The sequence below is a fragment of the Capra hircus genome, chromosome 16 (assembly GCF_001704415.2).
Source record: "Capra hircus breed San Clemente chromosome 16, ASM170441v1, whole genome shotgun sequence".
Taxonomy (NCBI): domain Eukaryota; kingdom Metazoa; phylum Chordata; class Mammalia; order Artiodactyla; family Bovidae; genus Capra; species Capra hircus.
Genome location: NC_030823.1, coordinates 78577114 through 78598215, shown reverse-complemented (window position 1 = coordinate 78598215; position 21102 = coordinate 78577114). Strand labels below are relative to the sequence as shown.

The following is a 21102-nucleotide window of genomic DNA, read 5'->3' as shown; positions in this document are numbered from 1 at the left end:
GGAGGCTAAGTACAATCTTTCAGACTGCACCCTGAAAACTGTAAGATGCTGATGAAAGAAGACAAAAAGAGTTGGACAGACATACCGTATTTGTGGACTGGTACGTTCAACATTGTCAAAAAGACCGTCACGTCACCCAAGGCTATCTACAGTGCAATCTCTGTCAAATTACCAATGGCATTGTTCACAGAACTGGAACAAAAAAATCTTAAAATTTGTATGGAAACACAAAAGACCCCTGAACAGCTGAAGCAATCTTGAGAAAGAAAAATGGAATCGGGGTCCCTGACTTCAGACTATACTACAAAGCTGCCGTCATCAAACGGTACGGTGCTGGCACAAAACAGAAATATAGATCAACAGGACACGGTAGAGAGCCTCTCAGAGATAAACCCACGCATCCACCGGCAATTAATCAGCAAAGGACAAAAGTCTACACAAGGCTGGAAAGAGTCTCTTCAACAGACGGTGCTGGGAAACTTGGACAGCTACATGTCAAAAATGAAGTTACGTCATTCTTTAATAGCATACACAAAAATAAGCTCGACATGGATTAAAGACCAAAATGTGAGACCAGACACTACAAAGCTCCTGGGGAAAACACAGGTGGAACACTCTTCAACATAAATCACAGCAACACCTTTCCCTGACAAAACCGTGGTCCACTGGAGAAGGGAATGGCAAAGCACTTCAGGATTCTTGCCTTGAGAACCCCATGAACAAATGAAAAGGCAAAAAGATAGGATACTGAAAGAGGAACTCCCCAGGTCGGTAGGTGCCCAATATGCTACTGGAGATCAGTGGAGAAATAACTCCAGAAAGAATGAAGGGATGGAGCCAAAACAACAACACCACCCAGCTGTGGATGTGACTGGTGATAGAAGCAAGGTCCGATGCTGTAAAGAGCAATATTGCATGGGAACCTGGAACGTCAGGTCCAGGAATCAAGGCAAACTGGAAGTGGTCAAACAAGAGATGGCAAGAGTGAACGTCAACATTCTAGGAATCAGCGAACTAAAATGGACTGGAATGGGTGAATTTAACTCAGATGACCATTATATCTACTACTGCGGGCAGGAATCCCTCAGAAGAAATGGAGTAGCCATCATGGTCAACAAAAGAGTCTGAAATGCAGTACTTGGATGCAATCTCAAAAATGACAGAATGATCTCTTTGTTTCTAAGGAAAACCATTCAATATCACAGTATCCAAGGCTATGCCCTCCCTAACCACTAATGCCGAAGAAGCTTAAGTGGATCAGTTCTATGAAGACTTACAAGGCCTTCTACAACTAACACCAAAAAAAAGATGTCCTTTTCATTACAGGGGACTGGAATGCAAAAGGAGGAAGTCAAGAGATTCCTGGAGTAACAGGCAAATTTGGCCCTGGAGTACAGAATGAAGCAGGGCAAAGGCTAACAGAGCTTTGCCAAGAGAACGCACTGGTCAGAGCAAACACCCTCTTCCAACAACACAAGAGACAAGTCTACATATGAACATCACTGGATAGTCAATACCAAAACCAGGTTCATTATATTCTTTGCAGCCAAAGATGGATGCTCTATACAGTCAGCAAAAACAAGACTGGGAGCCAACTGTGGCTCAGATCATGAACTCCTCATCACAAAATTCAGACTTAAACTGAAGAAAATGGGGAAAACTACTAGGCTACTCAAGTATGGCCTAAATCAAATCCCTTAGGATTACACAGTGGAAGTGAGAAATAGATTCAAGGGATTAGATCTGATAGACAGAGTGCCTGATGAACTATGGACAGAGGTTCATGACATTATACTGGAGGCGGTGATCAAAACCATCCCCAAGAAAAAGGACTGCAAAAAGGCAAAATGGCTGTTTGCAGAGGGCTTACAAATAGCTGAGAAAAGAAGAGAAGCAAAAAGCAAAGGAGCAAAGGAAAGATATACCCATTTGAATACAGAGTTCCAAGGAATAGCAAGGAGAGATGATAAAGCCTTCCTTAGTGATCAATGCAAAGAAACAGAGGAAAACAATAGAGTGGGAGAGACTAGATTTTTTTTTTCAAGCAAATTAGAGATATCAAGGGGACATTTCATGCAAAGATGGCACAATAAACAGAAACGGTCTGGACCTAACAGAAGCAGAACATATTAAAAAGAAGTGGCAAGAATACACAGAAGAACTATACAGAAAAGAGCTTAATGACCCAGATAACCATGATGGTGTGGTCACTCCCCCAGAGCCAGACATTCTGGAGTGTGAAGTCAAGTGGGCCTCAGGAAGCATCACTACAAAAAAGCTAGTAGAGGTGATGGAATTCCAGCTGATCTATTTCAGATCCTAAACGATGATGTTGTTAAAGTGTTGCACTCAATATGCCAGCAAATAAGAAATCTCAGCAGTGGCCACAGAACTAGAAAAGGTCAGTTTTTATTCCAATCCCGAAGAAGAGCAGTGCCAAAGAATGTTCAAACTACCGCACAATTGCACTCATCTCACACGCTAGCAAAGCAATGCTCAAAATTCTCCAAGTTAGGGTTCAATAGTATGTGAACTGAGAACTTCCAGATGTTCAAGCTGGATTTAGAACAGGCAGACGAACCAGAGATCAAATTGCTAACATCCCCTGGATCATAGAAAAAGCAAAGAATTCCAGAAAAACATCTCCCTCTGCTTCATCGACTACACTTAAACCTTCAACTGTATGAATCACAACAAACTGTGGGAAATTCTGAAAGAGACTGGAATACCAGACCACCTGACCTGCCTCCTAAGAAATCTGGATGCAGGTCAAGAAGCAACAGTTAGAACTGGACATGGAACAACAGACTGGTTCTAAACCAGGAAAGGAGTATGTCAAGGCTGTATATTGTCACCCTGCTCATTTAACTTCTATGCAGAGGACATCATGCAAAATGCCAGGCTGGATGAATCACAAACTGGAATCAAGATTGCCGGGAGAAATATCAACAACCTCAGATATGCAGATGACACCACCCTTACGGCAGAAAATGAAGAGGAACTAAAAAGCCTCTTGATGAAGGTGAAAGAGGACAGTGAAAAAGTTGGCTTAAAGCTCAACATTCAGAAAACGAAGATCATGGCATCCGGTCCCATCACTTCATGGGAAATAGATGAGGGGAAAAATGGATACAGTGAGAGACTTTATTTTCTTGGGCTCCAAAATCAGTGCAGATGGTGACTGCAGCCATGAAATTTAAAGACACTTGCTCCTTGGAAGAAAAGCTATGACCAACTTAGACAGCATATTAAAAAGCAGAGACATTACTTTGCCAATAAAGGTCCATTTAGTCAGAGCTATCGTGTTTCCAGTAGTCATGTATGGATGTGAGAGTTAGAATGGATGTGAGAGTTAGACCTTAAAGAAGGCTGAGCACCAAAGAATTGATGCTTTTGAACTGTGGTGTTGGAGAAGACTCTTGAGAGTCCCTTGGACTGCAAGGAGATCCAACAAGTCCATCCTAAAGAAGATCAACCCTGAATGTTCATTGGAAGGACTGATGCTGAAGCTGGAACTCCAACACTTTGGCAACCTGATGTAAAGAGCTGACTCACTGGGAGAGACCCTGATGCTGGGAGGGATTGAAGGCAGGAGGAGAAGGGGACGACAGAGGATGAGATGGTGAATGGCATCATCGACTCAGTGGACGTTGGTTTAAGCAATTTCAGGGAGATACAGGACAGTGAAGCCTGGCGTGCTGCAGTGCACGGGGTCGCAAAGAGTCAGACATGACTGAGCAACAAAGACCTTTTTAAACCTGTCTCCCAAAATAATGGAAATAAAAACAAGTTTTAAAAAAACAAAAACAAATGAGAGGGCACTCTCCGCCCCCTTCTGAGTCTGTGTCAGAAGCTTCCTCTGTCCCTTTTTCACTTTAATAAAACTGCTTCACAAAAGCTCTTGAGTGATCCAGCCTGGTCCCTGGTCCCGAAGCTCAGTCTTCTTCGGAGATCACGGATCCAACACCGTTCACCGAAAGCTGTCCTCCTGGGGGCTCGCCCGGGATCCTCGGGACGAGGTGAGGACACCTGGAGCTCCAGCCCCTCGCTCCCTCATGCGCACACTCTCTGCTTTACTCTGCTGACCCTCTGTGTGCCTCTGTGAGTGGACGGCACGCCCTGCACGAAGCCCGTGATGAGCCCCGCCCTGCGGCTTCGCAGTGCCTCATCATGGCTGAAGGCAGCCGGAAAAGGGAGCCTGGTCGGGGTTTGTACCGACCTGCCAAGGCCAAGAGACAGCCAACGTCCCTGCGAGGGGGCGGCCAGAGACGGGCGAGGCGTGTGGACTGAGCTCTCCTTTCTCGGTCACCTTTTCCTGGTCTCTTCGACCATTTCACTCGGTGCCATAAATCAAAGCAAGCTCCTCTGTGGCCTGCCTCCTAGAGTAATGGAAATAAAAGCGCAAGTAATCAAGTGGGACCTGATTAAACTTTAAGGCTTTTGCACAGCAAAGGAAACTATAAGCAAGGTGAAAAGACAACCCTCAGAATGGGAGATAATAATAGCAAATGAAACAACTGACAAAGGATTAATTTCCATTAATTAATATTAATTAATAGACATTTCTCCAAAGATGACACACAGATGGCCCAGAGGAACACGAAAGGTGTCCGCATCACTAGTTATTAGAGAAACGCAAACCAAAGTACAGTGAGATGTCACCTCATTTCAGGAGAACAGTCATCATCAAACAACCCACCAAAACAATGCGGCAGCGAGCCCACTCACGCTGCTGGAGAGACGGGGCCTCGCACGGCCGCCTGGGAAACAGTGTGCAGGGCCCTTAGAAAGCTGAAGATCGAGCTGCCCTATGACCCAACCCCGCTCCTGTGCGTGTATCCAGAGAACAGTGTGGTCCAAGGGATCCATGCTCCCCTGCGGCCTCCGCAGCACCGTTTACAGGAGCCAGGACGCGGGGGCCACGCGGACGTCCATCGACGGAAGAACGGGAAAAGATGGGCTGCGTGCGCACAATGGGGCATCACTCAGCCATTAAAAGGCATGGGATCGTGCCGTCTGCAGCAGAGTGGACGGTCCTAGAGAGCGTCATCCTGAGAGAGGTCAGTCAGAGAAGAAGAAACACCGCATGACACCCCTCATATGCGGGAGTTACTTACAAAACAGGAACAGGCTCACAGACTTGGAGAACGAGCTTACGGTCGCCGGGGGGAAAGGCGGGGCAAAGGGACACCAGGCGGGTTGGGACGGACATGCACACGCCGCCATACTTAAACTGGACAACCGACGCGGACCACCGTACAGCCCAGGGAACTCGCTCAGTGTCGCGGGGCGGCCTGGATGGGAGCGGAGTCCGCGGGAGAATGGGTGCCCGTGTATGTACGGCTGAGCCCCTTTGCTACAATTGGCTACACTCCAAAATAAAGAGCTTAAAAAAAACAGCCAACATGAATGTCTTGTCATCCAGGTTCTTATGAAAGATCAAAGACCTCGTTCTGGAGGGCACTGGGGGAGAGTGCTGCTGGGAGGGGGCAGGGTCCGAGGGTGGCTCCCGGGCCTGAGGGCTCGGCTGCCCAGACGGCGGGGGGACGAGGCCCATCTGAGAAGGCAGGCGGCACCCGGCCCGACCAAAGCCCTGGGGTCCTCCCCCGGGGCCGCCCCACAGCCGGGGGGTCTGCACGCTCTCCCCTCCGCTCCCCACGCCCCCAGCCCAGCCCGCCCCACGACTGCCGTCTCCTGGAGGCGGCCAGGGCCCTCCACTCGACCTGACGCCCACACGGCAGCCGGGTGAAGCCCCGGAGCGGCCGTCCACGCTCAGAACCACGGCCCGGCCGGCCTGGGCCCAGCGGCTCCCCCCAGGCCGTTCCCGTCGCCTCTGCCTCCACCGCCAGTCCCGCCACAGCGGCCACAAGCCGCCGGCAAGCTCCGCCCCTCGGCCTGGACACGCGTGCTCAGGCGCTCAGCCGTGTCCGACTCTTCGTGCCCCAGGGCCTGTGGCCCCTTGGGCTCCTCTGTCCACAGGACGCTCCGGGCAAGGATCCTGGGGTGGGTTGCCGCGGCCTCCTCCGGGGGCTCTCCGACCCAGGTCTCTTACGTCTCCTGCACTGACAGGCAGGTTCCTGACACTAGTGGCACCGGGGGAGCCCCCCTGAAATCTCCTTAGCTTCTTGGCCCCCGGGCTCACGTCCCGCCAAGGCCCATCGTGCCAGCAAACCCCTCCAGGGCCCTGCACCCCCGTTCCTCTGTCTCGTTGTGAGACTCACCCGGCAAAGCACCGGCCCTGCCCGGAGCGGGGAGCCCCCAGTTCACGGGCGACCCCAATGCGCGGCATGAGGGCGGGCAGGGCACGGGTGGAGCCCCCACGGGCCCTCGCTGAGCCCTCCTCCACAGGACCCAGGCGCCTGGAGGGGGTGGGTCCTGACCCCCACTGCCCACCTCCAGGCTGCCGGGTTCTCAGAAATCGTCCTGCAGCTGACCCCAGCCCCCACCGCCGCCCCCACTTCCCCCCGCCAACCCGCCGCCCCGGCAAGCAGTCTGCACGGGGCTTCCCAGCCCAGCGCTCAGCCCTCGCGCCTCCCGCAGCCCACGTCCACACTGGGGTCGCCTGCCGCCTCCTTGCTCCTCTTGGGAGACCTGGAACAGCCGCCCACCCGGGCCAGCCCAGGCCCCGCTCTCTCTCTCACTCTCCCCCCAGCCCCCATCTGACCCCCTGGACCCCGCCCACCCTCACAAGCTGTGAAGAGAGGCCACCGAGCCGCAAGGGCACGTGTGCCCGTCAGGCTGGACGCCCCGCGATGGCCCCTGCCCGCCGTGCCCTGGACTTGGTGGCGACACTGACTCCTCTGTTCCCCCCAAGCCCCGTCTCTCCCAGGCCTCAGTGACCCGCCGACAGGGACCGGGTGAAGAGACAAAGCGGGTGATTAAGTAGTCGATTCCACCAGGGAGCTGTAACTAGGAAAAGATATGAGAGATCCCTGTAAGGTAGTGATCACTCAGGAGAGCAGGCTTGCTTCACGATTAAACCAAGCTGACTCGATCAGCAACAAAACCATGCAACAGGAGAAGACGCGCCCCGAACAGTAAACCGCCCCACCTCACCCAGTGAGCGCGGAGATTCATGACCTCCAGCCCACGCTAACAGATGATGCTGTGAAAGTGCTGCACGCAATATGCCAGCACATTTGGAAAACTCAGCAGTGGCCACAGGACTGGAAAAGGTCAGTTTTCATTCCAACCCCAAAGAAAGGCAATGCCAAAGAATGCTCAAACTACCGCACAATTGCACTTATCTCCCATGCTAGCAAAGTAATGCTCAAAATTCTCCAAGTCAGGCTTCAACAGTATGTGAACCGTGAATTTCCAGATGTTCAAGATGGATTTAGAAAAGGCAGAGGAACCGGAGATCAAATTGCCAACACCCACTGGATCATTGAAAAAGCAAGAGAGTTCCAGAAAAACATCTGCTTTATCAGCATGCTGAAGCCTTTGACTGTGTGGATCACAACAAACTGGAAAACTCTTCAAGAGATGGGAATACCAGACCACCTGACCTGCCTCTTCAGAAACCTGTATGCAAGTCAGGAAGCAACAGTTAGAACTGGACATGGAACAACAGACTGGTTCCAAATAGGAAAAGGAGTACATCATGGCTTTATATTGTCACCCCTCTTATTTAACTTATATGCAGAGTACATCATGAGAAACGCTGGGCTGGAAGAAGCACAAGCTGGAATCAAGATTGCCAGGAGAAATATCAATAACCTCAGATATGCAGATGACATCACCCTTATGGCAGAAAGTGAAGAGGAGCTAAAGAGACTCTTGATGAAAGTGAAAGAGGAGAGCAAAAAAGTTGGCTTAAAGCTCAACATTCAGAAAACAAAGATCATGGCATCTGGTCCCATCACTTCATGGGAAATAGACGGGGAAACAGTGGAAACAGTGTCGGACTTTATTTTGGGGGGCTCCAAAATCACTGCAGATGGTGACTGCAGCCATGAAATTAAAAGATGCTTGCTCCTTGAAAGAAAAATTATGAGCAACCTAGACAGCATGTTAAAAAGCAGAGACATTAATTTGCCAACAAAGGTCCATCTAGTCAAAGCTATGGTTTTTCCAATAGTCATGTATGGATTCAAGAGTTGGACTATAAAGAAAGCTGAGCACCGAAGAACTGATGTTTTTGAACTGTGGTGTTGGAGAAGACTCTTCAGAGTCCCTTGGACTGCAAGAAGATCCAACCAGTCCATCCTAAAGGAAATCAGTCCTGAATATTCATTGGAAGGACTGATATTAAAGCTGAAACTCCAATCCTTTGGCCACCTGATGCGAAGAGCTGACTCATTGGAAAAGACCCTGATGCTGGGAGGGATTGAAGGTGGGAGGAGAAGAGGACGACAGAGGATGAGATGGCTGGACGGCATCACTGACTCAGTGGACATGAGTTTGGGTGGACTCTGGGAGTTGGTGATGGACAAGGAGGCCTGGCATGCTGCAGTCCACGGGGTCACAAAGAGTCGGATACAACTGAGCGACTGAACTGAAGACGTGCTCTCTGCTCACGTGACAACAGTTTCGGGGACTTTCCTGGGGGCCTGCTGGTTAAGAATCCACCTTCCAGGGCAGGGGATGCGGGTTCAATCTCTGGGCGGGGAACTAAGATCCTGCAGGCAACTAAGGCCACACGCTGAGCCGGGAGAAGCCCACGCGGAACGGAGAAGCCGTGCGGGCCGCAGGCAGAGGGGGGTCCAGGCGACGCAGCGACGAGCCTCCAGCCACAGTGGAGGCCCAGCAGCAGCAGCAGCAGCAGAAAGGAGCTCACGGCACCGAACCTGAGACAGCGTCTCCACCACGCCTGCCCCGGCGTGACCGTGAGGGACAAGAAAGCACCCTTGCCCGACTTGGAGCAGGAGCTGACACTGGAGGCTTGATGGCTACTCCAGGATGAGGAGGGAGGTGGTCTTCACCCCTCCCCACTTTTCCTCTGATTATAAAACTGGCCCCCTAAGTTCTTGGGGGCACAGCACCCTCACATCAGTCTGCTTGTCAGCCTCACAAGCATCCTATTCTAATAAACCACTTCTCATCTCTCCCCGGGCTGAGACAGGAAGGCCTCAGAGCTCCCAAAATGCCATCCGCGTCCCACCGTGACCTCCCCAACCCAGCCCTGCTGCGCACCTGCCCCCAAGGCAACCTTCCAGAATGTAAGTCTGGCCGTGCCACCTTCAGACGCAGCCCATCCCGAGGAGCGGAGCCGCCCTGGGCATGGCCTTCAGGCCCCCAGCCTGCCCACCCCTCGCCGCAGCCTCACCAGCCCCAGCACAGCCCGCAGTCACCGGGGCAGGGCTGTGCTCTGCCTGTCCTGGCGGCCTTCACACTGCGGCAGGGGTGGGCAGCGGCCCCCTGAGCCTGGGACTCTCCATCTCTGATCCTTGGGGAAAGACCCCCAGGCGGGGAAACCCCACCCTGGCGGGGTCACCCCACCTGCAGACGACGGGCACGTGCGGGACGAGGGGAGAACAGATGGGCACCCAGCCATTGGTCACAGGCCCCCACGCTGGGCCCAGGAGCGCCCACCCTATGATGGGGGTAATGGGCCTGTGCAGCGTGTCCAGACGGGGGCGAGGGGCACCCGGAAGGCAGCGGGGCCGGGCCACCTGACAGCCAGACCCGGGGTGGGAGGCCTGCTCTGCTATGTGGCCTCCTGGGCCTGGAGCCAACGCCGGGATGGACGCCGCTGGCCCTGCTAAGCTCCAGAGGCCGCCCTCATCTGAGTCGTCAGCACCCCACCCCACCCCCGTGTCTCCTCCAGAGTCAAGTTCAGAACACAAAGGGGGGTGGCAGCCGGGCCTGTGCACACAGCGCCTTCAGCACTCCAGGGCAGAGGGTGCCCCGGCGGAAGCAGGAAGACAGGGCTAGACCCCACCTGCCCGGGGGCAATGTTCCTGGAATCACCAGCCATTTCTCCAGCAAAAACCGAGGCTTCACGCCCCCATCCCAGCAGGCCTTACAGGCGGGGTCACACCCCTTCTTACCCCACAGAAGCTAGGGAAGCAAAGATGAGAGGCGCAACGCCAGTTCTCAGGACCCCTGTAGGGAAGGGCCCGGAGAGGAGGAGGAACCTGCCCAAGGGAGCACAGCCCGCCGAGCACAGCACGGGAGGGGAAGTGCGGTCCGCCTCCCGGGGCTCTGGCTGTGGTCCTGGGCGGCCGCACTGTTCAGAAGATGGATCTCCCGAGCCTGACGGGGGAAGAAGGAAACAGCGCCTCCGCAGGGAGCAGGCACACGGGCAGGGGGCCAGGCCGGGCTGGGGAAGACACGGCCAGTGGCCACAGCCCCCTCCCGTCTACTCGGCGGGCAAGAGGGAGGCCCCTCACCCCAAGGCGGTGGTCAAGGCTGGTGCACAGAACGAAGCCCTGGGATGGGACAGGCCCACGGCGGGTGCTGGAAGGAAAACGAGCCCCGAGGCTCTGCCGCTGGCCAGTCCCCCTCGTCCTCCTGGGAGAGGGGAGTACCCCACCCCCGCCGGCCGAGGAGGCTCTGCCCAGACAGCAGTGGTCTCTGCCCCCCAGGCCGGGAGAGGCTGGGCCTCAACCTGCCCACACCCCCGGCCCTGCAGGAATGAGCCTGGGCTGTCAGGTCTGTCTCTCCAGGGCGGCCACTCAGCTGCACGACCGGCCCTCCCAGGCCCCCAGACCCTGCACCTCTCCTGCGAGCTGGTCCCACGAAGGGCCCCAGGCCCCCAGAGAGCCTCCCCCAAGGGTCCCCGAGCATCTCAACCAGACCTCTGAGGGCCCTGGGTCTGGACGAGAGGGAGCTGCCCAGCAACCCTCCCCCAACCCCCACAAGGGGGCCCGCCTGCAGCTCCTCCACCCGAAGACACAGCAGGCCCTCCTGCAGCTTCCGTGCACTCCCAGGGGAGGCTCCTTCCAGAACAGAACCTGACCCCATGAGGGAGACAAGACGTTCCACCCCCAACCCTGCTGGGGGCACAGGTGTCCACGACCCCCAGGCCCCCCCAGCCAACCAGGCACGACCAGGACGGTGCGGTCACCGCAGGCCCAGTCTCGACTCGCACGGGACAACGGGGAGCTGACTTTGGTGGCGCTGTGTCTGCAGACACCACGGGAATGAGGTGAAACAGGTTGACCAGCAAGGTGCCCGGTAGCTAAGAAGATCAACTGCTTGTTCAGTCGTGTCCCACTCTCTGTGGCCCCACGGACTGCGGCATGCCAGGCTTCCCTGTCCTTCACTATCTCCTGGAGTTTGCTCAAACTCATGACCAAAGAAGAGCAATACTTAAGGATAAATTTGTCCCTATTGTTTTTGGACCCACGCTCTGGTCTGACATTTAGTCCTGGGAGGTAGAAGCTAAAGTTTAAAACAGTTAATTTTCTTAAAAATGGCCATTTCTGTGAGCTCCTCAAGTGCCTGCCTGGGTCGGCCGTGGACACCTGTGCCTGGAGCCAGGCTGCCACCCACGTGGAGAAGCAGAGCCTGCCCGCCCCAGGGCCCCGCCCGCCCCAGGGCCCCAGCCTTGGGAAGTCCTGCCCAGAATCTCACTTCAATCTTTCCTGCTACACCCACACGCCATTGCCTTCCCTGGGTCCAGGCTGAGATCAGCAAATCCCAAGCCTCCGCCCACTCACCCAGAAGTGAGGGTGGTCAGAGGAGAGAGCTCAATCCCTGGGCCGAGATCCTGGGTGTAGGGTTCACAAAGCGGAGAAGAGAACTCTGGACACCAGGAGCCTGGGGAACCCTGCAGACCACTGCCCAGAGCCTGTGTCTGAGAAGCCACACACGCACGTGGGTAAAGGGGGCATAACCCCCCCCCACCTGGCCAAGCTGCCTCCAGCTGCGCCGTGGGGTCCACCAAGCAGGCAGGCCGGGGGTCACCCCGTCGGGCCCCAGCAGGACACAGCCTGACCCCACCCTGCTCCCATGCCGTCTCCCAAGCCCACAGGTGCCCTCATGAGCTAAGGGTCTGAGGGAGCAGGTGGGGGAGGGGGACCCCGAAGGGTGACTGAGTGGGGCCCATGGACACTGGGGGACCACAGGTGGCCGGGGGCAGGTGGCGGAGAGGAAAGTGGAGTGGGGCTGGGCTGGGTGAGGCTCCCCCCAGGGTCGGGGGCGCAGGTGCCGGCAGGAGGGGCAGCCCCCCCACCCAAGCAGTGACGACTCAGGACACAAACCTGCCCTGCACTCGGGGCCCACCCCGCTACCCTTCCCCCAGACACACGATGTCACACTCACCCGAAAACCACTAAAGACAGATACGTTCTCTTGCCAACTGAGCGTTAGAGGTTCTGACACACGAGCTCTGCTACACACGGCCCCTGAGGGAGCTATGGCCTTGGGAGATGGCGTGGGAGCCGGGTGGGGTCCTGCTGCGTCACCCCCAGCCTGCCTCCTGGGGGACCCCACAGCGCAGCTGGAGGCAGCTTGGCCGGGGAGGGCGGGGGGGGGATGCTCCCCTCACACACGTGCGTGTGCGGCTTCTCAGACGGTGTGAAGGCAGTGAGCCAGAAGCCAACGCTTTTAAACGTGAAGACATGAGAGCGTGCGGAGTGTGCGAAGGGTCCGAGGGGCGCGTGGTATGTATGTGAGGGGCGCGTGCTGAGTATGTGAGGGGCGCGTGCTGAGTATGTGAGGGGCGCGTGCTAAGTATGAGGGGCGCGTGCTAAGTATGTGAGGGGCGCGTGCTGAGTATGTGAGGGGCGCGTGCTAAGTACGAGGTGTGTGGCGTGTGTGTGTGTGAGGTGTGTATGGAGTGAGTGTGTGTGTGTGATGTGTGCGTGAGGTGTGTGTGGTGTGTTTGAGTTGTGTTGTGTCTGTGATGTATATGCAGTGTGTGTGTGTGTGTGTGTGTGTGTAGTATGTCACATGTGTGTGAGGTGTGTATGTGTGTCATGTGTGTGAGGACTGCCTCCCTGATGACTGAGGGCGCGGCCTCTGCCCTGTCCAGCCTTGAGAAGTGGCCCTGGCGCCTCTGACCTCAACCCTCTCTCTCACCCGCTCCCCCCATCCCCAGGCCCCTGTCCCCCGTCCCCAGGCTCCCCGTCCCCCATCCCCAGGCCCCCCGTCCCCCCGGCGACAGGGCTGCACTCAGTGAGGCTGGGCCGCTCAGACGCCCCAGCCAAACCCCCACTGTGCCAGCGACCCGCCAGCTGGCAGTGCCAGCAGCTGCGGACAGGCATCTGGCTCAGCGGCAGGGGCGCGGCGGCTGAGCCCTGGGGTCGCTGGGAGCACAGCCACGGGGGCAGGAAGCCGGCTCTGGTGGGCAGAGCAGCACGTGGAGGGTCACCGCATGGAGGCGGCATGGGGACGGGCACATGTAGGGCACAGAGAGGGAGGCCTTGCGGGCTCCGCACGAGGCACACTGCCCTCCATCTCGAGGACAGCGCTCAGCCTGGGTGGGTCCACCCCGGCCCCGCGGTCTCCGCAGCTCTGGCTGAGGGACTGCAGGGACAGGCTTCAGGACCGGCTGCACCAGTGGGGGGCTTCCTGGCAGAGGCGCCCCGAGCCGGGGATCACGGAAGGCCTCAGAAGACACCGACCAGTCTCAGGCAAGAAACTCCGCCCCTGGCAGGAGTGAGCGGCCTGTGAGGACCACAAAACAAGATGGGAGGGCTCACGGCCACCACCCCTGAGATGGGGGGACAGCCGGCCCCCTGGAGTGGCACAGCAGGCCCCTGCCCAGGGACGCGCCCCTCGGAGCCTCCTGGGCCAGGATGTGGAGTCTCCAGGCTCACGCTCTCGGGAGCACCCTGCCCAGCAGAGCACCGTCCCCTCCATGGTGGCTCGGGACTCTGCTTCCCCCAGAGTTTGGCCAGCACACCCCCTCCAAGGTCCACACGTGGCACACCCACACGAGGGCAGGCAGGAGGCAGAGACGCGCCCCAGGTCGCAGGGTCGGGGCAGGAGGCGGCACGCTCAGCAGGGCAGGGCTGACGTGGAACCCGAGCCCTGGCTGAGCCCCCAGCGAGGCACCGTCAGACTCGCGGCCCCGGAGGTGGTGGCGGGCCGGCGCCTGCCGCCTCCTGTCTGTGCGCTTCTGACATGCACTCCAGGCGCCTAACTCCCCGCCAACAGCATCTTGCTCCTCGTGGCGGCCAGGCGCGCCAGCAGGGTCCCTGTCGGGGAGACCCCGCGCCTCCCGGGCCAGGCGCTGCCCGGCGGCTGCCCCTGCTTCTCCCCTGACCCCAGGGGCACAGGGGCCTGGACACGGGCAGCCAGACCGTCCCCGGGCGGGCCCCCACCTCGTGCTGCGGGAGCACAGATGCAGGCCCAGAGTGAGGGCATCTCGGCATTTGATGAAGCCCTGACAGACGGCGGTTCTGCGAGGGGATAAGTGCCCTGTCACCGGGGGAATTCAAGCTGAGGACAGACCACTGCTGGCAGGACCCGGAGGGGACCCAGCACTGGCCTGGATGACCTCCAAGGCCCCTTTCCAACGACCTCTAAACCCCCGACATCTGCACCCCCGCTGGGCTGCCCAGGGGCCGATTCCCCAGGCAGCCTGTCTTCAGGGGGCGCCCACCACCCAGGTCTGGGGGAGCTCAGTGGTGCTCTTTACAACATCACTACCTCACAGACAGCCTGGGGGGTGCTAGAACTAAACACACAATAGAGATCAAGCCTGCAAACTTCCCCGAGCAGACAAAGCCGCGTAAGCCACGGAAGCAAAAGAAAACGCAGCTTATTTCACAAACACAAGCAAACCTGGACTTAGGCCCCTACCTGTAAATGCCTCTGACAATCATGGAAGGAACCCATCTCTTCCTAAACGTGGGAGGAGACACAGGCAACCTCACTCGGCCTTGCTTCGCAGGCATCGTGCGCTTCCCAAGCGGAAGGTCACGGGCAGCCCTGTCGAGCAAGCCCGTCAGCACCGTTTCCCAAAACCCTCTGCTCACTCCGTGTCTGTCACATTTTGGGAATTCTCACAACATTCCAAACGTTCACTATTCCTGGATCTGCCGTGGTGATTTGCAAGCAGTGATCTTCGATATTACTATTGCAGCTGCTTTGGCATTTTTTAGCAATAAAGTGTTTTGTAATGAAGTGAAGTGAAAGTCACTCAGTCGTGTCTTACTCTTTGCGACCCCATGGACCATACAGCCCATGGAATTCTCCAGACCAGAATACTGGAGCGGGTAGCCTTTCCCTCCTCCAGGGGATCTTTCCAACCCAGGGATCAAACCGGGGTCTCCTGCATTGCAGGCGGATTCTTTACCAACCGAGCTATGAGGGAAGCCCGTTTTGTAATGAAAACACGCAAATTGTTTTTACGGAGATGACGCTATTGTACACTTACGAGACTGCAGCCTGGCGCGACATAACTTTCAGATGCACAGACTGAAGACTCTCTGTGCCTGCCTCTACCGCAGTGTGCCTGCAGTCACGTTGTTTAAAACCAGTATAATTTTTTTACTACAATTTTTTTTTTTTTTTTGCACTGCACTAGGTCCTCGGCGCGTGGAGTCTTGGTTGCGACACATCGGCTTCTCTTTGGGGCAGAGACTCTGGAGTGCAGGCTTCGTCGCCCCATGGCACGTGGGATCCTAGAGCTTCCCAGGTAGTGCGTTGTTAAAGACTCCGCCTGCCAGCGCAGGGAACGCAGGGGACACAGTTCAGTCCCTGGGTCGGAATGATGCCCTGGAGAAGGAAACGGCAGCCCACTCCAGTGTTCTTGCTCCGGAAATCCCACGGACAGAGGAGCCTGGCGGGCTGCAGGCCACGGGGTCGCACAGAGTCAGACACGGCAGCACACACGGGCACACTGCTTACGCGGAATCCTGGTCTCCTGACCAGGGATCGAGCCCACATCCCTGCGCTGGAAGGCGGGTTCCTGACCGCTGGAGCTCCAGGGAGGCCCCTGCAGTCACTGCCGACCAACCCCTTGCTGTCTGGGAACCTCGCTGCAATGACCGACCAAGGTGTAGGTGGGCACCCCCAGCACCAGACGTGCCGTCCTGGGGCACCATGCCCCAGCGTCTCCTCTGTCTTTGACTTTGGAAACGCCGAGGTCACAGACTTGGGTCACGCTTTACCTGGGTGTGTGGGATGAGACGGCCTTCACTCATGTCCTCCGGGGCCAGCCGCCAGCTCACAGAAGGCACATCCCACCCTGGACCTCCTTCTCCCCAGCAGAGGCACTGCTGACCCTCCGCGGGTTAGAGGCTCTGTGCCACAGGGCCTTTTCATGCTGTTCATGGGGGCGGTTCTCTAGGCAAGAAGACTGAAGAGGTTTGCCATTCCCTTCTCCAGTGGACCACATTTTGTCAGTAAGGAGATCCAACCAGTCCATCCTAAAGGAAATCGGTCCTGAATATTCACTGGAAAGACTGATGCTGAAGCTGAAACTCCCAATACTTTGGCCATCTGATGCAAAGAGCTGACTCTTGGAAAAGACTCTGATGCTGGGAAATATCGAAGGCAAGAGGAGATGGGGACGACAGAGGATGAGATGGCTGGATGGCATCACCACTCAATGGACATGAGTTTGAGCAAGCTCTGGGAGTTGGTGATGGACAGGGAGGCCTGGCGTACTGCAGTCCATGGGGTCGCAAAGAGTTGGACACGACTGAGCGACTGGACTGAATGGACACAGGGCCTGGGTGTCAGGAATAGTGCAGATGGAAGGTTCCAGGAGGCGGGGAGGGCGGAGTGGAGGGCCTGGGAGAGGCCCCAGGGCTGGACGTGCAGAGGGAAGGTGCGCGGGGGCCGTGCCGCCTCGCTGGTGTCACCAGGCTGGCTGGAGGTTCAGAGTGGGCTAAACACACACCGGGCACCTCCTGTGCGCTCAGCACTTTCCCATGAAGGCCCCAGACCGCGGAGGAGGGCCGAGCGTCAGAAGCTGGCTGGTGCGGGACTCCAGAGCAGGGCTCCAGAGGCACGAGCCACACAGCGACGGGCTCTGTCCTGGCTTGGGCCCAGGGGTCCCCAGCCCACAGCAGGGGTGACGGATGCAGGGTCTGCGGCGGGTGCCCTCCTCCCGCCCGCCTGGTCAGTTGGCACTCCGAGAGGGCGGAACTCTGCGGGGGCCTGGGTGTCACCCGCTGCCGTGAGGCAGTGCAGAGCCTCATGGAGGAGAGAGCCGGGCGGAGGGAAGGGGCCAGAGAAGGGGCCTCTCCCCAAGTCAGGAGGGCAGACAGAGGTGGAGTCCGGACACCCCGCTCCGGAGCCGGGGTCTTCCCTGTCTCCTCTTAAGAGCAATGTGGGAGGCTTTCCACATTGGGGGGCACAGGAGTCCCTAAGTCCCACATGGGGACAGAGGGTGTGGGGGTCTGGTCACCTCCCCAGGAGGGCCAGCGGTGGCGGGGAGCACCCAGCAGTGATGGGGAGCACTCAGTGGTGGCGGGCAGCACACAGCAGTGGAAGGGAGCACTCAGCAGTGATGGGGAACACCCAGCGCTGGTGGGGAGCACTCAGCAGTGGTGGGGAGCACCCAGCGGTGGTGGGGAGCATGCAGCAGTAACAGGGAGCACCCAGCAGTGGCAGGGAGCACTCAGCGGTGATGGGGAACACCCAGCACTGGTGGGGAACACTCAGTGGTGGCGGGGAGCACACAGCAGTGGCAGGGAGCACACAGTGGTGGAAGGGAGCACTCAGCAGTGATGGGGAACACCCAGCGCTGGTGGGGAGCACTCAGCGGTGGTGGGGAGCATCAAGCAGTGGTGGAGAGCACCCAGCGGTGGCAGGGAGCACTCAACAGTGGAAGGGAGCACCCAGCAGTGATGGGGAACACCCAGCACTGGTGGGGAGCACTCAGTGGTGGCGGGGAGCACACAGCGGTGGAAGGGAGCACTCAGCAGTGATGGGGAACACCCAGCGCTGGTGGGGAGCACTCAGCGGTGGTGGGGAGCACTCAGCAGTGGAAGGGAGCACCCAGCAGTGATGGGGAACACCCAGCACTGGTGGGGAGCACTCAGTGGTGGCAGGGAGCACACAGCAGTGGCAGGGAGCACACAGTGGTGGCAGGGAGCACTCAGCACTGGTGGGGAGCACACAGCGGTGGCGGGGAGCACTCAGCGGTGGCAGGGAGCACTCAGCACTGGTGGGGAGCATGCAGCAGTAACAGGGAGCACCCAACAGTGATGGGGAGCACCCAGTGGTGGCGGGGAGCACCCAGCGGTGACGGGGAGCATCCAGCGCTGCCCAGGAGCAGTCAGCAGTGACAGGGATCACCCAGCACTGGCGGGAAGCATGCAGCAGTGGCAGGGAGCACTCAGTGGTGATGGAGAACACTCAGCAGTAGCAGGGAGCACTCAAAAGTAGTGGGGAGCACTCAGCGGTGGCAGGGAGCACTCAGCGGTGGCGGGGAGCACTCAGCGGGGGTAAGGAGCACCCAGCAGTGGCAGAGAGCACCCAGAAGTGGTGGGGAGCACCCAGCGGTGGCGGGGAGCACCCCCAGAGCATGGCACTCAGCCATGTGTCGGGTTTAAGTCCAGGTCTCCAGGCGAGGGTCCTGGGAACCTGACCCCCAGGTTTCTTATTCTAGAAAGTGAATAATGACAGTACCTTCTGCACAGAGCATTGTGCTAACTGACAGTTATCCACATGCAATGCTCAGAACAGGCCTGGGTCACCGCCAACTTCAAAAATAAGTGAAAAATAAGAACCCACTGTCCTCAGCCTCCATGGGCACTGTGCCAGGACGCCTCAGACACCAAACCCGTGGATGCTCAAATCTCTCATATACACGCGGCACACCTCCCTCCTGGACACTCTAAGTCACCTGTAGATTGCTGAGAACACCTCACACAATGTAAACACTGTGTGACTAGTTGTAAATACGATGTAAACACTATATAAATAGTTGTTGGTATGTGGAAAATTCAAATTTTGCTTTGTGGAACTGTTCAGAATTTTTTTCAAATATTTTCACTCTACAGCTGGTTGAATCCTCAGACATGGAGAACCCCCAGATACAGAGAGAGTGACTGTATACCATTTGCCCCAGCAGGCCCACTCCTAGGCGCGTGCCTGAGAGGAGTAAAGTCAAGCATCCTGCAGAACCTGCCCTCAAACGTTCACAGCTCTGGCATCCACATCGCCAAACACCGACCGAAACGCCATCGACAGGTGGATAGATAACACTGCGGTTTATCCCTGCCGCAGGACATCGCTCAGCAGCTCAGAGGAACAAAGGCTGGACTTGTGGCGTGCGGACTGACCTTGAAAGCAGAAGCCCACCAGGCAGGTGACTCTCTCATGTGAGACGTCCAGAGGGACAGACAGACAGAGACAAGACAGACGGGTGCTTCTCTCATGTGAAACGTCCAGAGGGACAGACGGACAGAGACGGAAGACAGACGGTCCCCTGGATGGAGCCGGGGGGGAAGGAGGACATGGTGACCACTGGCGCAAACAGCTTTCTTTCTGGGTGACCAAGCTCTGAAGCTAGCTGGCGGCACTGGCTGCAAAACTCTGCTGAAACTCCCCAGCTGTGCGTTCAGGTGACTGCACTGTGCGGCATGCAAGCGACACCTCAGTCAGGGCTTTTACAAGTGAAACACCAGGGGTCTTCCCTGGTGGTCCAGCAGTTAAGACTCTGAGCTTCCCCTGCAGGGGGTACGGGTTCAATCCCTGATCAGGGTTAAACTACGTTCCCGGATGCTGCGTGGCATGGCCAACAAAAAAAAGTAAAACCCTGTAAACCTCCAAGGGAAGGGCTTTGATCACAGTTTTGGGAGCAGGGAGATGGGGCCAGGGAGCCCCTGCAACAGCCCACAGCCGGCTGCAGGGTCCGACTCGGGACTCTGAGTTACAGAATTCCACGTCCGAGGTTCTTCCTGAAGCTTTTCCTGAATCCAGCCTGAAGCCCAAACATCCAGGGAAAAGCCTCCTCTCACCCCCCCACCGAGCCCTCAGGAAGTGCTCCCACCTCTCAATGCTCCTCCAGCTTCCTGTGGGATCTGAGGCCACAGACAAGGTCACAGGGGACAGGCACCTGCCCGGGACCCTACACTCCAGCCCCGGCCGACACCTTTAGGAAGCGGGGGTGGAGGGAACGCAGCAGGCTCCAGGGTGTGTGTGCTCCAGGGGCGCTGCAGCAGGCGGGCTGGGCTCCTGCTCAAAACCGCTGGGCAGAGGCCCCAAGGCTGAAGGCAGGAGGAGAAGGGGACGACAGAGGATGAGATGGCTGGATGCCATCAGCGACTGCATAGATGTGAGTTTGAGCAAGCTCTGGGAGTTGGTGAGGGGCAGGGAGGCCTGGCGTGCTGCAGTCCATGGGGTCACAAGAGTCGGGCACGCCTGAGCGACTGGGCTGAACTGACGTCTTCTGTAGAGCGACGTCTGTGTCGCTCTCTTGCTCGCGTTTTGGTTGGGCTGCTTACCTGGTGTTGGGCTGCGTGAGCTGCTTGTGTGTTTTGGGGATTGATCTTTCATCAGTTGCTCCACGTGCTCTCCCAAGCGTTTCAGTGAATTAGCCACAGCCCTGCAGGAGGCAGGGTCTGGACACAGGCGCCTGGCACCGGGGTGGCAAAGCTGAGCACCTGTGAGGCGCCAGGCCCAGAGCCCCCAGACCCCACCCGAAGGGTCGGGGCCCGGGAAGGTGCAGAGTCCACTCTGGGCTGTGCTCTCGCCCAAGGCCACGTGCTGGGGCCCGGGGGATGGTACGCAAGCGGCTTCCTGCCGTCAGGCCCAGGCGGGCCCAGAGTGGAGAGCAGGCTGAAGGCCCCTCACCGCCCCCGCCAGGCGGCCACTCAGAGCAGGCGGCAGGCTGCCTGGAGGTTTGGGGTGTGGGCCCTCCCTCGGTCTCTCTACTGCTGCCCCAGGTCCAACGGCACATGGCCGGCCCCACGGTAGGAGGTCAGCCTGGCTCTCTGCTCTCTGTGGCAGGTGGCACAGCCAGGCCCTCCCACAAGAGGCAGGGGCTCGGGCTCCACCCACGTCTCCCACCTGGCAGAGTCGCCACACAGCAGGGAGCCCCCTGTGCCCCCGAGCCCCTCCTGCTACAGCGCAGCCCGGGGGTGGGGGCAGGAGCGCCCTGCTTCCCGAAGCCCCCCTTGTGAACCTGCAAAGACGCGGTTCTACCAGCAACAGAGACCACAACAGCGGCTGAAGGCCAGTCCCCGTCAGTCCAGGAAGGCAGGGGCCTCTGGCCGCCCTCGCCCCAGCCCTCCTCCAGCTTCAGGA

The 21102-nt window shown here is 57.8% G+C and overlaps 1 protein-coding gene across 1 annotated transcript in view; it reads right to left on the bottom strand.

Moving 5' to 3' along the window:
- Positions 1 to 21102, bottom strand: part of SYT2 (synaptotagmin 2) — a 79753-nt gene that overhangs the window by 19402 nt on the left and 39249 nt on the right. The gene's annotated exons all lie outside the window — the stretch shown is intronic.